This window comes from Neomonachus schauinslandi, chromosome 2 (assembly GCF_002201575.2).
Source record: "Neomonachus schauinslandi chromosome 2, ASM220157v2, whole genome shotgun sequence".
Lineage (NCBI taxonomy): Eukaryota > Metazoa > Chordata > Mammalia > Carnivora > Phocidae > Neomonachus > Neomonachus schauinslandi.
In genome coordinates, this window is record NC_058404.1 from 61,831,326 (window position 1) to 61,853,575 (window position 22,250).

The window sequence follows — 22,250 nt, forward strand, 5'->3', positions numbered from 1 at the left end:
ATTAAGCTTCTTAGCATTAATTTAAAACCTCTGCAGTCTTGGGGCACCTGGGTGGCTCAGTTGGTTAAGTGACTGCCTTCAGCTCAGGTCCTGATCCTGGAGTCCCAGGATGGAGTCCCACATCGGGCTCCCTGCTCAGCAAGGAGTCTGCTTCTCCCTCTGACCCTCCTTCCTCTCATGCTCTCTCTCTATCATTCTCTCTCCCTCTCAATAAATAAATAAAAAATAAATAAAATAAAATCTCCACAGTCTGGTCTGTTTCCTTTCCAGCCTCTCTGTGTGCAATGACTTCCCGCCCTCGTACACTCCAGCCACAATGGCTTTCTTTTAATCCCAAGCAGTTTCTGTAACTCCTACTATCTCAGGACTTTTTTTTACATCATATTTCCTCTTTTAAAATGTTTTTCTTATCCCATTGTTACCATCGTAACACCTACTCACCTTTTAAAACTCAGCTCAAATACCATTCTTTCCAGAGCCTTCTTGGACCTTTCTATTATTCCTTTTACTGTACCTGCACCTCTTTGTGGTGCTTTCACATTGTGATTTTATCAGTGTTTGTGTTGAAGTTGATTACTAACAGTAATAGTAAACTCCATGAGTTTGTACCGACCATTATATTCTGAGTGTCTACTGTAGTGGGCACTATAAATAAGTCAATGGATGACAAATATCAAGACTCAACACTATAAAAACCAATAGACCTTTTGATACTGCATTTTGGTGTGTTAAGTCCAGTTATATGGTGCAAGTAGATTGGCTCTTTCAGAAATGTATTAATGCATACAGACTTCAAATGTATTACCCTTCAAAATAGCTGAAAATGAAGGAGAATAAAATACCTACTTTTAAAAACCAAAATAACTAGTTTGATTAATGTGGTTACCTAAATTTATGATTGAGTGTTTTCATCAGACCACACAATTGTTTCAACATTTTAAAGTATTTATTCATGAATCTGTAGAAGAAAGCTTGCAAAAAGCACTCTTGCCGAAACTCTCTCTTACACATTTCAAAGTGATGGCAGTAAAACTGCCTAAAGAACTCCCATTAACGTCAATGATAATCACTGACAGATTCCCAAGCAATACTTTGAAAACATCTTCATTGTTGCCTTGGGGCTATTGCTAATGCTGCGCACAAACAAGATCTAGCTCTTAAAGAGACAATTGCTTCTCTGCTGCCAAGCCTGTATCTTCACTGACACTAAAACAGAGATGGCAACACAAGAATGCGTCAGTATTTATCAGAAAGGCATATTGCAGTCTTTCTCAACTGTGTCCTAATTTAAAATAAGCAAAACAAATCTTTCACAAAACGAAGCTTCAGTAGGATTAAATAGGGATGACTTAACTTTTTTTCACATGCTTACATTACAAAATTCTACTTAGTCACCCTATTAATGAACCAGTTGCTAAAAACTCTCCTTAGATACACAAAATAACTACAGACTAAAATTGATTTACTATACTGACAATTCAAAACTACATGTTATCTTTATTTTTGATCCAAATACTAGATTGCAAAATTAGAAGACCAAAAAAGAAAGAATATTTTTATGTACTCTCTAGAACTCTGATCTGTAGTTATGATATTTTAAGGAGATATTTTCTATATTAGTCAAAACAATTTTTCAAATGCTAGATGCCAGTATTCTGAGTGCATATGTATAAAGCATTTAAATGAGAAAGAAGCAATTGAAAATGGATGTTTGGGAAAACTTTAAATAGTGTGAGTGACTATTGCATTTGGCTCTGCCACTTCTTCCATAATTGTTTTCTGAGCTTTCAATTTACTACTGGGAAATGAGGATTTTGAAAATAAGCAGATCTGCCTTTTCTAACTGATTAAATGGAGTGGAAAAGGAGAAAGAGGGACTGACTGTTCATTAATAGAAATCAGTGAAAACCCTTAGTAGCTTCAAAAGGATGTTGGCCTTTTTTTTTTTTTTAAAGATTTTATTTATTTATTTGAGAGAGAGAGAGAGACAGTGAGAGAGGGAACACAGCAGTAGGAGTGGGAGAGGGAGAAGCAGGCTGCCGGCGGAGCAGTGAGCCCGATGCGGGGCTCGATCCCAGGAGCTGGGATCATGACCTGAGCCGAATGCAGGCGCTTAACTGCTGAGCCACCCAGGTGCCCGGATGTTGGTCTTTTGATCTGCTAAAATTTTGATTTGTATTTGTTAACATTCAAACAATTAGATTTCTATTTTAATGGTGGTATACAATGCCTTCTGTGCTTAATCCAAACAGAAGATACTAAAAAGACCTGTTCAATGTTTTAAGTGGAAAAATGGCTGGGCAAAGATGGATGGTGGTGAATGACTAAGACGGACACAATTAACTGTATCACATGGCCTATGGGGGCTGAAGAACTGACAGTAAGTCTGCTTTGAGTTGTTATCTCACTTCTGTATAATAAAGAGGGAACTGGCAAACAACCTTGCCTTGAAGGAGATTTCTGGAATATTTCTACAAAATATTTCCCCACCAACTTGTTCTTAGATGATATTTTTGAGTTCTTGGCTATAGCATTCCTATGGTACAAAGTAGTATGGCATCATGCCACTGGGATTCTGTTTCCTGCAGTACTACTTAACTTGTCCTTTATTCTCATTTCCAGTATAACTAACACAGTAGTATATAGTTACTTTTAAGTATATTTTTAATGTTTGTCTTAGTTTATCATTTGTTCATTTTCATTTGAAGATAGTAATTTCTTCTACAGTGGGTATTAACTCTGGGGGCCTCTGTGTGTTAAAGCCAAAATATAAAATAACTACATAATTGTTTTATTATTAAAATTATTCAGGTTCCGTAGAAATGGCAGACGAAACAGCTTTGAATCTTTCTACCTTACAGTTCCCTCCCTAAAAATAAATTTCATAATCCAGTTTTTAAATCATCTTGAGAAATACTGAACTTTTCCAAATTCTGCTTATGGTTCTGGGAGGTTGGCCCAATCTTATTGACCCTTGTAGGCCTAAAGGAAAACTTCAGTGGTGGATTGAGTTTACTTCAGTACCTGGAGAGGAGAAAGAACTTGCATTAACACACGGTGAATGCAGAGACAGAAACCCCCTCTATTCCTTAGCATAAGAGTTGCCAACCATTTCATGGCAGGCCTCAAATCAGAAAACGTTGTACTTTCCACCTTTTCTGGTCTGCCTCATTCCAAAGTGTCTTGAATCTTCATCTGTAGAGGTTCAAGGGAACACAAAACTATAAATAAGTAAAGAAACAAATTTCACTGAAGGGGGCTCTATAAGCAAGGGTAAACACTACACTGATTTTCTCACGTAATTGCTATAAATGGCAGGTATTAGATAAGAAACAAGTCAACTTTAACAATTAAATCATTAGACTTCCATTTTTTATGAACTTCACAACCCACAATGCCCTTTTTAAAAATAGTTTATTACACCTATAAATACATTGTTGAGTTCAGAAGAAAATAAGGTAAATCTCAATGAAGCAAAGTGATGCTGATGGGGAATTGTAATTGAGTTCTTTGTATAAAGCTAAGTACACCCTCAATAAAAGATAGTCTAGATAAAAAATCAGAATCCTGGAAGAGTCAGATGTAACAGAAACATGTCTTTCTTAACTTGAGCTGCTTGAAATTTCAGAATCACAGTTATGCCCTCATTCAGTTTGTGATGTGAATATATATTACTGACTTGCTCAGGAAACTCTACACTGGATAAATAACACATAAGGTAGTCGTAAGGCAGAAAGATCCTTTGACACTTGGCAAAAGCAAATGCAAAATGAATTTGGACAGATACACCTTCAATCCAGGTTACATATGATTCAAAAAAAAAAGATGATGTAGAATCAGAAAATAACCAGAAATAATCTCCCATGAACAATAGGCATCACATATAATGAACCAATATGGATTTAAGGTAAGGGAATAATTAAATGAAGATTGTAAAGGAAGCATATTTGTAACGATAAAGACAAAATTGCAAAAATGGAAGACCTAAGAAGAGAACAAGACAATATTTTTTAAAAGGTCAATTTGGGAAAAGAAAATTAAGACAACTTGATATTAAATATAGTAATTGAAGTATTAAAATAAGTGAGTTGTTTAAACAGCAGATTAGATATAACTAAGAAGAAAATTAGTGTAACTGACAATTATTTTCTTAGAATGCAACACTGCATAATAAAGTTGAAATATATGGAAAAGAGCTTAGGAGATATGGAAGATAGAATAAGAAGATCAATGTATGTCTAGTAGAAGTTATAGAAATAATAAAAACAAAGGGAATATAGGTCACTTTCAAAGAAATAATGAGTGAACTTTATTTTCAAACCTGATAAAAGACCTGATATTCACAATATGCAGCCTGAGTCCACAATATATAAAGCTAATTCTATACTCAGTTCCATTGTAAAGCTATAATTATCCAATGCTACAGAATATCTTCAAGAAATTCAGAAATAAATGAAATTTCTTAAACAGTGAATGGATATTGGCTGACAGAAGGCTTCTTCACACTAAGTTTATATCAGAATAGAATAGATATGTTCTAAGTGAAGAGGGGAGAAAGAACTCTTATCTATAATCCATATATATGTGCTTATGTATATATCTATGTAGTGTATATTATACTATATTATATATATGTTTATCTGTATACACTATTATTATTCACATATATACCATGACCATTATTATTCAAGATTTCTATATATCATTGTATACTATATACTATTATCCAAAGTGACATTGCGAGGTTTGCCTACCTTTACTGTCTTTAAGTCTTTTATCCACACACCTCAATCCATTGAATACCAGGTTCCAACCATACTACTTCTCAGAAACCCTTCTTAATCAGAGTCACCCCAAATTACATTGTTCTCACCAATGTCAATTTAACCTTTTAAAACCAGAACTCTAGCATTAGGCACCACTGATACTATATTATCTTCCATTGTTTTCTGTGACATCACATGCTCACGATTTTCTTCCCGGCCCCATAACTTCTCCTAAGTTCCATGTTTCTTTTTCTCAACCTGTTATGAAAATGTCAGCTTTCTCAGAGCTATACCCTAAAATTTCTCCTATCGCTTCCCCTTGGCTCTTTTTGTCTTCTCCCAAGTTGCATGTAATTTATATATATTTTTATGATCTCTTTTTTTTAAAAGATTTTATTTATTTATTTGACAGAGAGAGAGACAGCTAGAGAGGGAACACAAGCAGGGGGAGTGGGAGAGGGAGAAACAGGCTTCCCGCCGAGCAGGGAGCCCGATGCGGGGCTCGATCCCAGGACCCTGGAATCATGACCTGAGCCGAAGGCAGGTGCTTAACGACTGAGCCACCCAGGCGCCCCTATTTTTACGATCTCTTGACAGAGCACGACTTTTTGTTTCTTTTCTACTCCCTATGTATTTATATGGGGACTGAGTTTATGCATGCCTATTTCTTTCCTGCATCCTGTGGCATTAGAGTTCACGGTGCCTGTCTAAGCTCTTTCCCTGGGCTGCTATGTGCTGTTAGTTCCCAAATCTTTACCCTCATGCCAGACTTCTCTGTTGAGCTCTTGACCCATAAATTCACGTTGCTCTTAGATACATCTTCCTCACAGTGCCTTGGATACTTCACCTACCATGTCTAAAACTGAATTCCTCTTTGTCTCCAAATCTGCTTCTCTCCGGCCTCCTCGAACACATTTTAGCATCATCTTTCCTGTTCCTTAATATATAACTTTGAGCATGATTCTTTATTTCTCACCCTTCCCCACCCAATGCTTATTCAGTTCTAGCATTTCTCTCCATCTCAACATCCATCAATCTTTTCCCTTCCATCTCCACTGTCCGTGCATAGGCACGAGCATTTCTCAACTATATTACGTCAGCTGCCTCTTAATTACCTTCATCTCTCCAATATGCCATTATGGATGCTAGCCCCAAAGAGAAGCTTCAAAAATGCAAACCTCATCATGTCTTTCCCCGGCTTAATATTGCTCAGCTGTTTTGCATTATCTGTAGAGTAATGTGTAAACACCATAATGTAGTTTACAAGGCTTCTAATGAGGTTATTTCTGCTTACTTCTTCAAGGTTAACGCCAGCTATGCTTCCACACATCTACTACATTCCAACCTGTTTAATTATATTATTCATTATAAAGATGTCTAAAATCTGGAGTAAAGTTTTTCACTTTGTCTTTTGCCTACAGTTAGGTTTATTCCTTTCCTGATAACTGAGTAAAAAAATGAAAATTCCTTTAAGGAAACATGTCTGCAGATTTATTTATAAGGTTTTACAAATGAGGTTATAAGAAAAAAATTAAACTCAGGATTTTTGATATTTGGCTTGAGGACCCACCTGCAACATAAAGTTCATATTTTTCTGTGTTTACTAACAAATGCTGAAGTTCATAAAATGCAGAGTAAACAGATTAAATACTTAACCAAAGACCACCAGGAACATATCTATAGAGCAGCAACAAAGGTTTCTCTGTAACAAAGTGTGAGGTGGGACTTGTTAAAGGATTATGACTTACTTTGAATGTTTTTTTTTGCAAGCGTTGAAGGAAGCAGAGGTTTTCTCTGAACTGAGTGCTCACAGAAATTAGGAGTAATTCTGTAATTGGGTATCTTAATAATTTTTTTAAAAAAATTATTTTTTTTAAAGTAATGGCAGAAGTTTAAAGCCATGACTGGTAAAGAAACAGCATTCACTAAGGTATGAGGGGAGAGGAGGTGGTTAATTGTTTTTGTGGTTTGCACAGTTTCTTGTCTTGATCTGTGCTCCATTAAAGTTGTAGAGGGGTCTTCCTGCTTCTTGATCACAGAGTGGCCTCCTCTGATAATGTGGTCTATAAAATTGTGTCTAAAAAAATAATGCCATGGCTTAGCCCTTGGTATCATACCAACTCTCAGATGAAAGCTGTCAGGGCCATTTTTTTTTTTTTTCTGAAAGAGAGGGAATCGGAGATCATATAGGACCAAAAAATGAAGGTTGTAAACCTTCCTAATAGTGATCATTCGATCCTCCTCTTCTATGTCAAATGTGACTGCAATAAGTGATGAAGAGGGATGGAAAAGAGATGCATTTGGAATGTTATTTTAATGCTCACAGAATTTTTGTGAAAGTATTTCTGTGAGTGGAATTTGTTCTGGGACATTGCCAGCTCCCATGGTGTGGAGAATACTATGAGAGCAATCATTTCTCCTGGGATTCTGCTTTCTATTGAAAGCATAGAGACCAGAGTTACAGAGCAAGGATGGTGAGTGGGTCAGCAGGTATTGTGTAGACCCTATATAGAGCTTGATTATCCATAAAACAGGCATATTGATTAAATTTATATTTAGTTCCATGAATATACCAGACTTGGAGCTTTTGCACATTTTCTTTCTTACCTTGAGCTATTTTCTCCCCACTTCTTCTACAAGCTGAAACCTACTTGTATTTTAGGCTGCAGGTTAAAATTCTCTTTGTCTGGTAATCTTTTCCTTGGCTGTCATGATGACTTTCTATGCCTTTCTCAGGACCCTAAACTTTGCTATCAGACACTTAGTGTGATTTATTGTAATGGTTTGTCTGTCTCTCCATTGCTAGAATCAGAGTTCAGTGGAGGTAAGAAAGGCATCAGTCTTGCTCAGTGTTATATATTCTACAGTAAATATAGTGACTGGTTCATGGTCAGTGCTCAATAAACAGTTGTTGAATTAAATTATTAATAAAATATATAGGATATAGCCTGGCATATATTTAGTAAACTGAAGTATTTTTCTCCTCTACCTTTTCTATGCATTCTTCAACGTGTCAGTAATATTTGTTCATTTTATTTCGTTGAACTGTTTTAGAAAGGCATACTATGTGCTAAACATTTTGCCAGGCATTTGGATATGATGTAAAGCCTGACCTACACAGGACCTTGGTGCCCCAGGGATCTTCCAGTGGGTACAGAGGAGCAAAGTAGCAGTATAATACCATATAGTAAACACTTTGCTGGGAGAAAGCTAGGTTGTTATGGAAACACATAGGAATGTTTGAGGCAGGCTTGTTTGTGAGAAAAAGCACACTTAAACTAGCACAAGGGAAAGAGTGTTTACTGTAAAGACACACAAGAAATCATAAGGGAATCTCTTTGAAATGCAAAAACAGGAATGGTAATACAGATATCAATATAGCAGTGGTTAAGAGCATAGACTTTTGAAAGAGACTGCACAGTTTAGATTCATGGTAACTATATGGCCTTGAGAAAGTTTATTTAACTTTTCTGTGCCTTGGTTTCCCCATATTTAGATGGGGTATTTGTAGTACCAATCTCTCAATTTTGTTGGGAAGATAAAATGAGTTAATCTTTGTGAGCCACTTAGAATATTACCTGGCACAGAATTCACTTATATTTGTTGTTGATTTTAATAGGACAGTGCTTTATTGAGATGAGTTTAGAAAGTGGGTCCATATGCAACACAAATCTGGCCAACTCAAAATGTCATGAATGCTGACTCTCAGTTATACTTTGCATCCCTAATTTTTCTTGCTACAAATCAGCTTCTTTGGCTGGTTTTTAGTTCATTCTCCCAAGGGGGACTCCCCAGTCCAGACACTAGTCACGACCTTTTAGCTGCAACTTCTAAGAATCATTGCCTAATTTTTTTCTGAGTTTTTTGTTTCGTTTTGTTTTTATTTTTTTTATTTTTTTTTTTTAGATTGCCATGGGAGAAAATAAGTTTGGCTAATCCTCTGCATCACAGGCCACAAAACCAGAGGTTTCTGTATTTCCTTTAGTGTGGAGGTGCCTTCGATATCTCAATCATTGTTGTTTATGGGGGAATCATACGATACAAAGGAGAAAATAATGTAAGATGGAAAAGATTGACAAATAGACAAATTCTAAGTTGCCAAAAAGAATTAGTTGTAAAGCAATTTTAATTCTGTACATGATATTAAAAATTTATTTTTAAATGTATCTCTTAGCTAAGAAGAAAGCAAAGGAAATCATTATATGCCAAAAACTGAATGAAAGCAGCAATTCATTGAGGTAAGAGAACTCTGTGGCTCTCTGAGGACTCTTTCCACTCCTTAGTGACTCTAAGTTTCTGTTTTAAAATCTCTAAAGTGTGTGAGGATAGGAAAAAGCCCAGTGTTTGCTTGGAGATACCACCTTAAAAACTCAGCAGAAGGACCAGCTCAGCATTGAGTGACAGGAAATGTTAAATCTCACCTAAGAATTGATAAAAGCTTTATGTAAATTTCAGCATCATATAAATTTGGGACCCACCTGGTGGTCCCCCAAACTCCAAGTAGATAGATGTTTATTTAGTGTTCTAGAGTAGGTAGAGCTTGTGAACATCAAAAATAAATGCCATATGAAGGGAAAACATCAACACATATAGGACAGTATACTTATTAGTGATGATAATTTTCAGTATCTCAGAGATTACTGAAATCTATTTTACATATCTTTACAGATACTTGTATTTTATATTTTAATCACTTTTGTATTGATATTCATAATATTTATTTAAGAACAAAGTTTTGGTTATCTAATTTCATTGTTCACTCTTACTACTTTTATGGGGAAACATTACTTAATCCTGAGTTACTTGATTTCTCATTCAAATTCCATTGCCTGAATTCCATGTAATATGTGTATAAATGTCTGTGTATGTGTGTGTGTGTATTCAGTTTTAAGAAAAGCAGTAAGATGGTACACTGTTTTCATATACCAAAGCATGTCCTTCTGTTTTAAGAACTTATAAAATACAATATAACAGGGTATATTATTCTTGAGTCACAACACCTTTGCTGAAGTCCTTTGCCATTGCTCTGCATTTTTAGTACTTACTGCTGCTGAGTAAAGCATGACTTATATTGTTTTGTGGGAAAAACTTACATTTTTCAAGCATATTTCCAGAAAACTTTTATCTCTGCAATTCAAAATGTTGTCAGATTAATTCTACGGTTTTAGATTCTCTTTCAGATTTTAAACTGGACAACTGACTGAAAGTAGCAGTCCTTGATGGTTTTCTTATGAGAAAGAGTTGTATTCCAGGACATCTCAGGCATTCTTCTACATCCAGAATCACAGAATCAAATGCTTTATGTCCCAAAGTGGACTGTAGTTTAGTTCTTCCTAAGCCAACCACTTTTCATAGCTGCCTTCACATTCCTACATGTAATCCAGTCATGTAGATGTATAAGGAAAGATGTTGATCAGTGTATGAAATAACATCATACCACCTATTCAAATAATATGCAAAGACACGTTCTTATCTCCTCCCCTATGTTATAGTGAATTTGATCTTTTTCTTTTATTATTTTTTTTTTTTTTTTTAAGATTTTATTTATTTATTTGAGAGAGAGAGAATGAGAGAGAGCAAGCACATGAGAGGGGGGAGGGTCAGAGGGAGAAGCAGACTCCCTGCCGAGCAGGGAGCCCGATGCGGGACTCGATCCAGGGACTCCCGGATCATGACCTGAGCCGAAGGCAGTCGCTTAACCAACTGAGCCACCCAGGCGCCCCTCTTTTATTATTTTTTATTATTATGTTCAAGTAGCCAGCCTATAGTACATCATTAGTTTTTGATGTAGTGTTCAACGATTCATTAGTTGCATATAACACCCAGTGCTCATCACCACATGTGCCCTCCTTATTACCCATCACTGGGCTAACCCATCCCCACCTCCCTTCTGTAACCCTCAGTTTGGTTCCCAGAGTCCAGAGTCCCTCACGGTTTGTCTCCCTCTCTGATTTCTTCCCATTCAGTTTTCCCTCCCTTCCCCTGTGGTCCTCCACGCTATTCCTTATGTTCCACATATGAGTGAAACCATATGATAATTGTCTTACTCTGCTTGACTTATTTCACTTAACATAATCCCCTCCAATTCCATCTATGTCAGTGCAAATGGTGGGTATTCATCTTTTCTGATGGCTGAGTAATATTCTATTGTATATATGAACCATATCTTCTTTATCCATTCATCTGTTGAAGGGCATCTTGGCTCCTTCCACAGTTTGGCTATCATGGACATTACTGCAATGAACATTGGGCTGCATGTGCCCCTTCTTTTCACTATGTCTGTACCTTTGGGGTAAATACCTAATAGTGCAATTGCTGGGTCATAGGGTAGCTTTATTTTTAACATCTTGAGGAAACGCTATACTGTTTTTCAGAGTGGCTGTACCAGCTTGCATTCCCACCATCAGTGTAAGAGGGTTCCCCTTTCTCCACATCCTCGTGAACACTGTTTCCTGTCTTGTTAATTTTTGTCATTCTAACTGGTATAAGGTGGTATCTCATTGTGGTTTTGATTTGTATTTCTCTGATGGCTAGTGATGTTGAACATTTTTTCATGTGTTTGGACATCAACATTTTTCACAGAGCTGGAACAAACAATCCACAAAGGCCCCAAATTGCCAGGGGATTGTTGAAAAAGAAAACCAAAGCTGGGGGCATCCCAATGCCTGACTTCAAGTTATATTACAAAGCTGCTATCATCAAGACACCATGGTATTGACACAAAAACAGACACAAAGATCAGTGGAACAGAATAGAGAACCCAGAAATGGACCCTCAACTCTATGGTCAACTAATCTTTGACAAATCATTAAAGAATATCCAATGGAAGAAAGACAGTCTCTTCAATAAATGGTGCTGAGAAAATTGGACAGCCACATGCAGAAGAATGAAACTGGACCATTCTCTTACACCATACACAAAGATAAACTCAAAATGGATGAAAGACCTAATGTGAGACAGCAATCTACCAAAATCTTAGAGGAGAACATAGGCAGTAACCTCTTTGACATTGGCCACAGTGACCTCTTTCAAGACATGTCTATAAAGGCAAGTGAAACAAAAGCAAAAATGAACTTTTGGGACTTCATCAAGATAAAAAACTTTTGCACAGCAAAGGAAACAGTCAACAAAACTAAGAGGCAACCCACAGAATGGGAGAAGCTATTTGCAAATGGCATTATGGATTAAGGATTGGTATCCAAGATCTATAAAGAACTTCTCAAAATCAACACCCAAAAAACAAATAATCCAGTCAATAAATGGGCAGAAGACATGAACAGACACTTCTCCAAAGAAGCATACAAATGAATTTGATATTTTCTGTCTTCTATAGTAGCTATCACATCCACATATATTGTCATCTATGAATTGATCAAGAAGGAAGATAATTAGATTCAATGATTCATCTCAATTCATCTTTTAGGTACTACTAATTATTTCTGAAAGAAGATACAGTATGAACATATTATAATTCACATTCCAAATATTCTTCATATTTATACCTAACTTTGCTCCTGAAAGTCTAACTCCAACATGCTTTAGGTAAAGAAAGAAAGAAATTAAAAAAGGAAAGAAGGAAGGAAGGAGAAAAGAGAGAGAAAGAGAGGGAGGGAGCTTTACAGACAGACTAGTTCACTAAGGATAACTACCTTGGATGTGATGAAAGCTGTCAATCCTTTAGCTCTCATTACATTGAAGTGGACTTATAAAGTTGAATTAAATACACTTATGCCTTCAACAACAGATCATCATTTTTGTCTATGTAGAACTTATTTTTTCTATATATAAAATTCAAATAAAATTCAAGTTCAAGGGGAATAAATTAAAAATTTTAGGCATTAGTTAAAATCTTTGTCTTTTTTTCCCTTCAGTAAACAATTAAAATGAAGTTGCAAAAACCCACTTCTCATAAATAAGATCTTGCATGTAGGTATTGCCTATTTTTGTGTAAGGTTTCTTTCTTCCTCTCCAGTACAAACCATAATGCACTATTCCTGCTGTTAATCAGTATTAGTTATTTTAGATACAATTTATCGCAATGAAATGATTGAAGAATAAACTTATTTTCCTCTTATCTTTATTATAAACCATTGCAGCTCAATAAACCGTTATCTGTCTTAGTGAAGAATAGTTTAGTGTTTGCATCTTTTCGTAATCTTCTTAAAACAAGAAATTGAGTTTGGCTAATGTCAGTGCTGAGTCTGCTATGTATTCACCTAATGCTGTGTTCAATGCTTAATCTTTTCCTCATTAATGGCTTCAGTAAACATATGGTGATATCCAGCTGAGGTCAAATGTAAGTAGATCTCTCTTATCAATTCTGTGGAGAATCAGTTTAACACTTTGAAATTCTCCTTTGAGAAAAACATTGACATTTATTCTTACCACAAATGAACTTCATAAATCCTTCACTTCTAGATTAAACTGTCATCTGGCATGACTTAAATCAGTTTAAGTGATAGTCATCAAAGCCTCTTATATGGTAAGTGAACTTGATCTGATGGATTTTCCCAAGGATCCACCCTGACTTTATACAGATAATCTTCAAAAGTTTTATCTTGTCTCATCTCTCTTTCTCTTGGTTTTACAGTCTCCTCATAGAACAACTTAAACAACATAAACAACTTAAACCTGATTCACCTTTTGCACACTGTTTTCCACCTGACCTTGTTCTCTTATAACAGGGATCATTAATTAGGAGCATATTAAGGAGGAGGAGTGCCAAGTTAAAAAGGTTAACTGAATCTTTACTTATTTCCCTTTTCCCACAGTTATCAAGAATTCACTTCTCAATTGAATTCATGCCTCATCCATTTGATTGATGTATCCTCTACTGTAGCTTCATACTGTGAAGTTCACAAATTGTGGAGCAAATCTAGAATATTAAGTGCCAATGTTACTTAATGAGCAATTAGATGAGATCAGGGCAAAGCAAAGATATTTAGGGTGACAACTGGTTTTACCACAAGTCCTGCCACTTGACTAAAACAAAACAAAACACTGAACTCTCACTGATTGAAATGACCACATGTGGAAGTGGAGGGTAGAATCTTTAAAATAAAATATAATAAACTGAAATTAATAAAATGATAAATCTTAATATACTATTATTAAAATTCTTACAGAGGACATGATTCTATTATGTTTCAAGACAACCATGAAGGATAAATGGTGTAGATCAGTACAGCAGTTTTCAGAATGTTTGGTCTCAGGACATATTTGAACTCTTAAAATTTTTGAGAAACTGAAAGAACTTTTGTTTATGTGTAGGTGGACTATTGTTACTAACTGCATTAGAAATTAAAGTTGAGAAGTTTAAATATTTATGTATTAATTTGTTTCATGATAAAAATCCATTCACTTTTACAAATAACACATTTAATTAATGTAATTATATTTTGCAAAAATATGAGAAAATCAACATTGTGTTTCATTTATCAAATCTGTAATGTCTAGCTTAATGGAAGAGATCTAGATTCTCATATCTGCTTCTATATTCAATCTGTTGTGATATTACCGGTCATATAGTATCTGAAAAAGACATACATACACTTTTCCAAGTGTACACACCAAGATGACATATATCATCTTCATATTATTAGGAAAATAGCTTGGTCACCATGTATTCCTTGCAGGGTCTCCAGGGACTCCTACAGCCTTTGACCTGTTTGTAACCACTCATTTTAGGAAAGTTTTTGTTTTAAATGATAGTTTTTGATTTGTCCTATACAACCATAAAACCTAATGAGCCATGGGGGGGGGCAGAGAAAGATGGCAGAGGAGTAGGAGACCTGGATTTTGTCTGGTCTCAGGAATTCAGCTGGATAGGGATTAAACCATTCAGAACACCTACAAACTCAACAGGAGATCGAAGAAAAGAATAGCAACAACTCTGAACAGAAAAGCGACCGCTTTCTGGAAGGTAGGACATGTGGAGAAGTGAATCCGAGGCGATATGCAGGAGTATAGATGGTGGGGGAGGGGGCCTCCGCCGGCCGCTTTTGGCAAGTGATAGAGCCGCGGAGCACAAAATCAGAACTTTTAGAAGTCGGTTCCGCTGAGGGAAGTCGCTCCAGTGGCTAAGCTGGGGGTGGAATCCTCGTGGGACAGTGTGGTGTCAGGACCCTCAGGGTCACAGAAAGGGGGTGCCTGAGTGCAGCAGAGCTCCCAAGTACCGGAGCAGGGAAGCCGACTGCAGAGACGGAGCCGAGGCGTGGGCTCTCAGCTCGGGGTTGTCATAAACCGTGATCCACGGCACAGTCGGGCCACTGCTCCTCCAGCAGGGACCCAACATGTGGCAGATCCAGGGAGACTCTCCTTCCTTCCCCGGGAGGAGCGGCGTGGGAGGGCACCACAGGGATCGCTGGGTTTGGAGACTCCACACGGGGTCGGGTGACAGAGAGAGAAACGTTCAGTCACAGGCCTGGTGAGCACGGAGTGTGGCCGGAGACTGGGGAGACAGGAGTGACTGACTGCTTTTCTCTGGGGGCTCACTGAGGAGCAGGGCCCCGAGTTCTCGGCTCCTCCAGGGTGGAGATTGGGAGGATGCCATTTTCACTCTTGGCCTCCAAAGCTGTATGGAAAGCTTGCAGGGAACAAAAGCTTCCAAGAGCAAACCTGAGCAGATTACTTAGCCCGGACCAGGCAAGGGTGGGGCAATTCCACCTCTGGCAAAGACATTTGGGGCCCAGGGCAACAGGCCCCTCCCCCAGAAGATTAGCAAGAACAGCCAGCCAAGACCAAGTTTACTGATCAATGAGAACGGCAGAACTCCAGTGCTAGGGGAATAATGCACATAGAATCCATGGCTTTTTTACCATGATTCTTTAGTCTTTCAAAGTTAAATTTTTTTTAAACTTTTTTTTTTTTGAATTTTTCTTTTTCCCTTTTTAAACCAACATCTTATCACTCCCTTTCTTAAAAAACATTTTTATTTTTCATTTTTAGAGTCATATTCTATCCCTTCATAGTAGTTACCCGTATTTTTGGCATATATATATAAGTTGTTCTCTCTTTAAAATTTTGAGATAGTTTCTTCTAACAGATCAAAATATACCCTAAATCTCTAGTGTATGGTTTTTTTCTACTCTCCTGCCTGATCACATTCTCTCCCTTTTTTTTTTCAAAATCCTCTTCTTTTTTCAAACAATTTCTTATCAATTCCTTTTATAAAATTTTTTATAATTTTCATCTTTACAGTCATATTCCATCCCTTCATCATATCAACCCTTATTTTTGTACATATATAAGTTTTTCTTTCTTTAAAATTTTGGGAGGGACTTTCTTCTAACAGACCAAAATACACCCAAAATCTAGTGTGTGGCACTGATCTATGCACCAGCCTGATCATATCTGATCATATTTTGTTTTGTTTTGATTTGTTCTGTTTTTGTTTGTTTTTATCTTTTTCTTTTTCTTTTTCTTTTTTCTTTCTTTCCCTTTCTTTTCCCCTGCCTTCAGGTCTTTTCTGATTTGTTTAGAGTATATTTTCTGGAGACGTTGTTACCCTGTTAGCATTTTGTTCTCTCATTAATCTATTCTCCTCTGGACAAAATGACAAGATGGAAAAAATCACCTCAACAAAAAGAACAAGAGGTAGTACCAACTGCCAGGGACCTACCCAATATGGACATTAGTATGATGTCAGATCTAAAGTTCAGAATCATCACTTTAATGATACTAGCTGGGCTTGAAAAAAGCATGGAAGTTATTAGAGAAACGCTTTCTGGAGAAATAAAAGAACTAAAACCTAACCAAGTCAAAATCAAAAAGGCTATTAATGAGGTACAATAAAAAATGGGGGCACTAACTGCTAGGATAAATGAGGCAGAAGAGAGAATCAGTGATATAGAAGACCAAATGATGGAAAATAAAGAAGCTGAGACAGAGAGATAAACAACTACTGGATCACAAGGGCAGAATTTGAGAGATAGGCGATACCATAAGACAAAACAACATTAGAATAATTGAGATCCCAGAAGAAGAAGAAAGAGAGAGAGGGGCAGAAGGTATATTGGAGCAAATTATAGCAGAGAACTTCCCTAATTTGGGGAAGGAAACAGGCATCAAAATCCAGGAAGCACAGACAACCCCTCTCAAAATCAATAAAAATAGGTCAACACCCCGACATCTAATAGTAAAACTTACAAGTCTCATAGACAAAGAGAAAATCCTGAAAGCAGCTCGGGAGAAGAGATCTGTAACCTACAATGGTAGAAACATTAGATTGGCAACAGACCTATCCACAGAGACCTGGCAGGCCAGAAAGGACTGGCATGATATATTCAGAGCACTAAATAAGAAAAATATGCAGCCAAAAATACTATATCCAGCTAGGCTGTCATTGAAAATTGAAGGAGAGATAAAAAGCTTCCAGGACAAACAAAAACTAAAGGAATTAGCAAACACGAAACCAGCCCTGCAAGAAATCTTGAAAGGTTCCTCTAAGCAAAGAGAGAGCCTAAAAGCAACATAGACCAGAAAGGAACACAGACAATATACAGTAACAGTCACCTTACAGACAATACAATGGCACTAAATTCCTATCTTTCAATAGTTACCCTGAATGTAAATGGGCTAAATGCCCCCAAACAAAAGACACTATCAGATTGGATTAAAAAACAAGACCCATCAATATGCTGTCTGCAAGAGACTCATTTTAGACCCAAAGTCACCTCCAGATTGAAGGTGAGGGGGTGGAAAACCATTTACCATGCTAATGGACACCAAAAGAAAGCTGGGGTGGCAATCCTATATGAGACAAATTAGATTTTAAACCAAAGACTGTAATAAGAGATGAGGAAGGACACTATATCCTACTTAAAGGGTCTATCCAACAGAAGATCTAACAATTATAAATATCTATGCCCCTAACATGGGAGCAGCCAATTATATAAGCCAATTAATAACAAAAGCAAAGAAACACATTGACAATAATACAATAATAGTGGGAGACTTTAACACCCCCCACACTGAAATGGACAGATCATCTAAGCAAAAGATCAACAAGGAAATAAAGACTTTAAAACACACTGGGCCAAATGGACTTCACAGACATATTCAGAACATTCCATCCCAAAGCAATGGAATACACATTCTTCTCTAGTGCCCATGGAACATTCTCCAGAATCAATCACATCCTAGGTCATAAATCAGGTCTCAACCGGTACCAAAAGATTGGGATCATTCCCTGCCTATTATTTTCAGACCACAATGCTTTGAAACTAGAACTCAATCACAAGAGGAAAGTCAGAAAGAACTCAAATATATGGAGGCTAAAGAGCATCCTACTAAAGAATGAATGGGTCAACCAGGAAATTAAAGAAGAATTAAAAAAATTCATAGAAACAAATGAAAATGAAAACACAACTGTTCAAAATCTTTGGGATGCAGCAAAGGCAGTCCTAAAAGGGAAATATATAGCAATACAAGCCTTTATCAAGACACAAGAAAGATCTCAAGACAAAACCTAAGCCTACACCTAAAGGAGCTGGAGAAAAACAGCAAATAAAGCCTAACCCAGAGGAGAAGAGAAATAATAAAGATCAGAGAAGAAATCAATGAAAAAGAAACCAAAAGAACAGTAGAACAGATCAACGAAACTAGGAGGTGGTTCTTTGAAAGAATTAACAAGATTGATAAACCCCTGGCCAGATTTACCAAAAAGAAAAGAGAAATGACCCAAATCAACAAAATCATGAATGAAAGAGGAGAGATCACAACCAACACCAAAGAAATACAAACAATTATAAGAACATATTATGAGCACCTCTATGCCAGCAAATTAGATAACCTGGAAGAAATGGATGCATTCCTAGAGATGTATCAACTACCAAAACTGAACCAGGAAGAAATAGAAAACCTGAACAGACCTATAACCACTAAGGAAATTGAAGCAGTCATCAAAAATCTCCCAACAAACAAAAGCCCAGGGTCAGATGGCTTCCCAGGCGAATTCTACCAAACATTTAAAGAAGAATTAATACCTATTCTTCTGAAACTGTTCCAAAAAATAGAAATGGAAGGAAAACTTCCAAACTCGTTTTATGAGACCACCATTACCTTGATCCCCAAATCAGACAAAGACCCCATCAAAAAGGAGAATTACAGACCAATATCCCTGATGAACATGGATGCAAAAATTCTCACCAAATACTAGCCAATAGGATCCAACAGTACATTAAAAGGATTATTCACCACGACCACGTGGGATTTATCCCTGGGCTGAAAGGTTGAGTCAACATCCACAAATCAATCAACATGATACAATACATTAACAAAAGAAAGAACAAGAATCATATGATTCTCTCAATAGATGCAGAAAAAGCATTTGACAAAGTATAGCATCCTTTCTTGATCAAAACTCTTCAGAGTATAGGGATAGAGGGTACATACCTCAATATCATAAAAGCCATCTATGAAAAACCTACAGCGACTATCATTCTCAATGGGGAAAAACTGAGAGCTTTCCCCCTAAGGTCAGGAACACGGCAGGGATGTCCACTATCACCACTGCTATTCAACATAGTATTAGAAGTCCTAGCCTCAGCACTCAGACAACAAAAAGAAATAAAAGGCATCCAAATCAGCAAAGAAGAAGTCAAACTCTCACTCTTTGCAGATGATATGATACTTTATGTGGAAAACCCCAAAGACTCCACCCCAAAACTGCTAGAACTCATACAGGAATTCAGGAAAGTGGCAGGAGAGAAAATCAATGCACAGAAATCAGTGGCATTCCTATACACCAACAACAAGACAGAAGAAAGAGAAATTAAGGAGTCGATCCCATTTACAATTGCACCCAAAACGATAAGATTCCTAGGAATAAATCTAACCAAAGAGACAAAGGATCTGTACTCAGAAAACTATAAAATACTCATGAAAGAAATTGAGGAAGAAACAAAAAACGTTCCATGATCATGGATTGGAAGAACAAATATTGTGAAGATGTAAATGCTACCTAGAGCAATCTCCACATTTAATGCAATCCCTATCAAAATACCACCCACTTTTTTCAAAGATATGGAACAAATAATCGTAAAATTTGTATGGAACCAGAAAAAAACCCAAATAGCCAGAGGAATGTTGAAAAGGAAGAGCAAACTGGTGGCATCACAATTCCGGATTTCAAGCTCTATTAAAAGCTGTCATCATCAAGACAGTATGGTACTGGCACAAAAACAGACACATAGATCAATGGAACAGAATAGAGAGCCCAGAAATGGACCCTCAACTCTAGGGTCAACTAATCTTCGACAAAGTAGGAAAGAATGTCCAATGGAAAAAAGACAGTCTCTTCAACAGATGGTGTTGGGAAAATTGGACAGCCACATGCAGAAGAATGAAACTGGACCATTTCCTTACACCACACACAAAAATAGACTCCAAATGGTTGAAAGACCTCAATGTGAGACAGGAGTCCATCAAAATCCTAAAGGAGAACACAGGCAGCAACCTCTTTGACCTCAGCTGCAGCAACTTCTTCCTAGAAACATCACCAAAGGCAAGGGAAGCAAGGGCAAAAATGAACTATTGGGACTTCATCAAGATAAAAAGCTTTTGCAAAGCAAAGGAAAAAGTTAAGAAAACCAAAAGACAACTGACAGAATGGGAGAAGATATTTGCAAATGACATATCAGATAAAAGGCTAGTATCCAAAATCAATAAAGAACTTATCAAACTCAACACCCAAAGAACAAAGAATCCAATCAAGATATGGGCAGGAGACATGAACAGACATTTTTCCAAAGAAGACATCCAAATGGCCAACAGACACATGAAAAAGTCTTCAACATTGCTCAGCATCAGGGAAATCCAATTCAAAACCTCAATGAGATATCACCTCACACCAGTCAGAATGGCTAAAATTAACAAGTCAGGAAACGACAGATGTTGGCGGGGATGCGGAGAAAGGGGAGCCCTCCTACACTGTTGGTGGGACTGCAAGCTGGTGCAACCACTCTGGAAAACAGTATGGAGGTTCCTCAAAAAGTTGAAGATAGAGCTACCCTATGATCCAACAATTGCACGACTGTGAATTACCCCAAAGATACAAATGTAGGGATCCGAAGGGGTACGTGGACCCCAATGTTTATAGCAACAATGTCCACAATAGCCAAAGTATGGAAAGAGCCAAGATGTCCATTGACAGATGAATGGATAAAGACGGTGTGGTATATATATACACGGAATATTATGCAGCCATCAAAAAGAATGAGATCTTGGGGCGCCTGGGTGGCTCAGTCGTTAAGCGTCTGCCTTTGGCTCAGGTCATGATCCCAGGGTCCTGGGATCGAGCCCCACATCAGGCTGCCTGTTCGGCGGGAAGCCTGCTTCTCCCTCTCCCACTCCCCCTGCTTGTGTTCCCTCTCTCGCTGTGTCTGTCTCTGTCAAATAAATAAATAAAATCTTTAAAAAAAAAAAAAGAATGAGATCTTGCCATTTGCAACGACGTGGATGGAACTGGAGGGTGTTATGCTGAGCAAAATAAGTCAATCAGAGAAAGACATTTATCATATGACCTCACTGATATGAGGAATTCTTAATCTCAGGAAACAAACTGAGGGTTGCTGGAGTGGGGGGTGGTGTGGGAGGGATGGGAGACTGGGTGATAGACACTGGGAAGGTATGTGCTATGGTGAGTGCTGTGAATTGTGCAAGACTGTTGAATCACAGATCTGTACCTCTGAAACAAATAATGCAATATATGCAATATATGTTAAGAAAAAAAGAAAAGAGAAGATAGCAGGAGGGGAAAAATGAAGGGGGAAAATCGTAGGGGGAGATGAACCATGAGAGATGATGGACTCTGAAAAACAAACTGAGGGTTCTAGAGGGGAGGGAGGTGGGAGGATGGGTTAGTCTGGTGATGAGTATTAAAGAGGGCATGTTCTGCATGGAGCACTGGGTGTTATGCACAAACAATGAATCATGGAACACTACATCAAAAACTAATGATGTAATGTATGGTGATTAATATAACAATAAAAAATTAAAAAAAAAAAAACTAATGAACCATGGTCTTCTCTTTATAGTCAACAGTTTTGTATGTGTATATGAAATAATGCCCTTTCCCTTCAAAAAAAAAAAAGAAGAAGAAGAAGAAGATGATGATAATTATTAGGAAATAAAAGGAGATAGGCATTTGAAAGCAATTGAATAAATAATGACTTTTTCTTTTTAAATTTTTTTTTTTAATTTATTTATTCATGAGAGAGAGAGAGAGAGGCAGAGGGAGAAGCAGGCTCCCAAGGAGCAGGGAGCCCGATGTGGGGCTCGATCCCAGGACTCTGGGATCATGACCTGAGCCGAAGGCAGACGCTTAACCATCTGAGCCACCCAGGTGCCCCAGTAATGACTTTTTCAAAATGGTGTTTGTTCAGTGTAAGACACAATCTGAATGCTTCTCTTAACATATATTTTCTAAAATTCTAGGTAAGAAAAAAATGCAGTTTTGTGTGTCAACAAAGTAGTAATGTCATG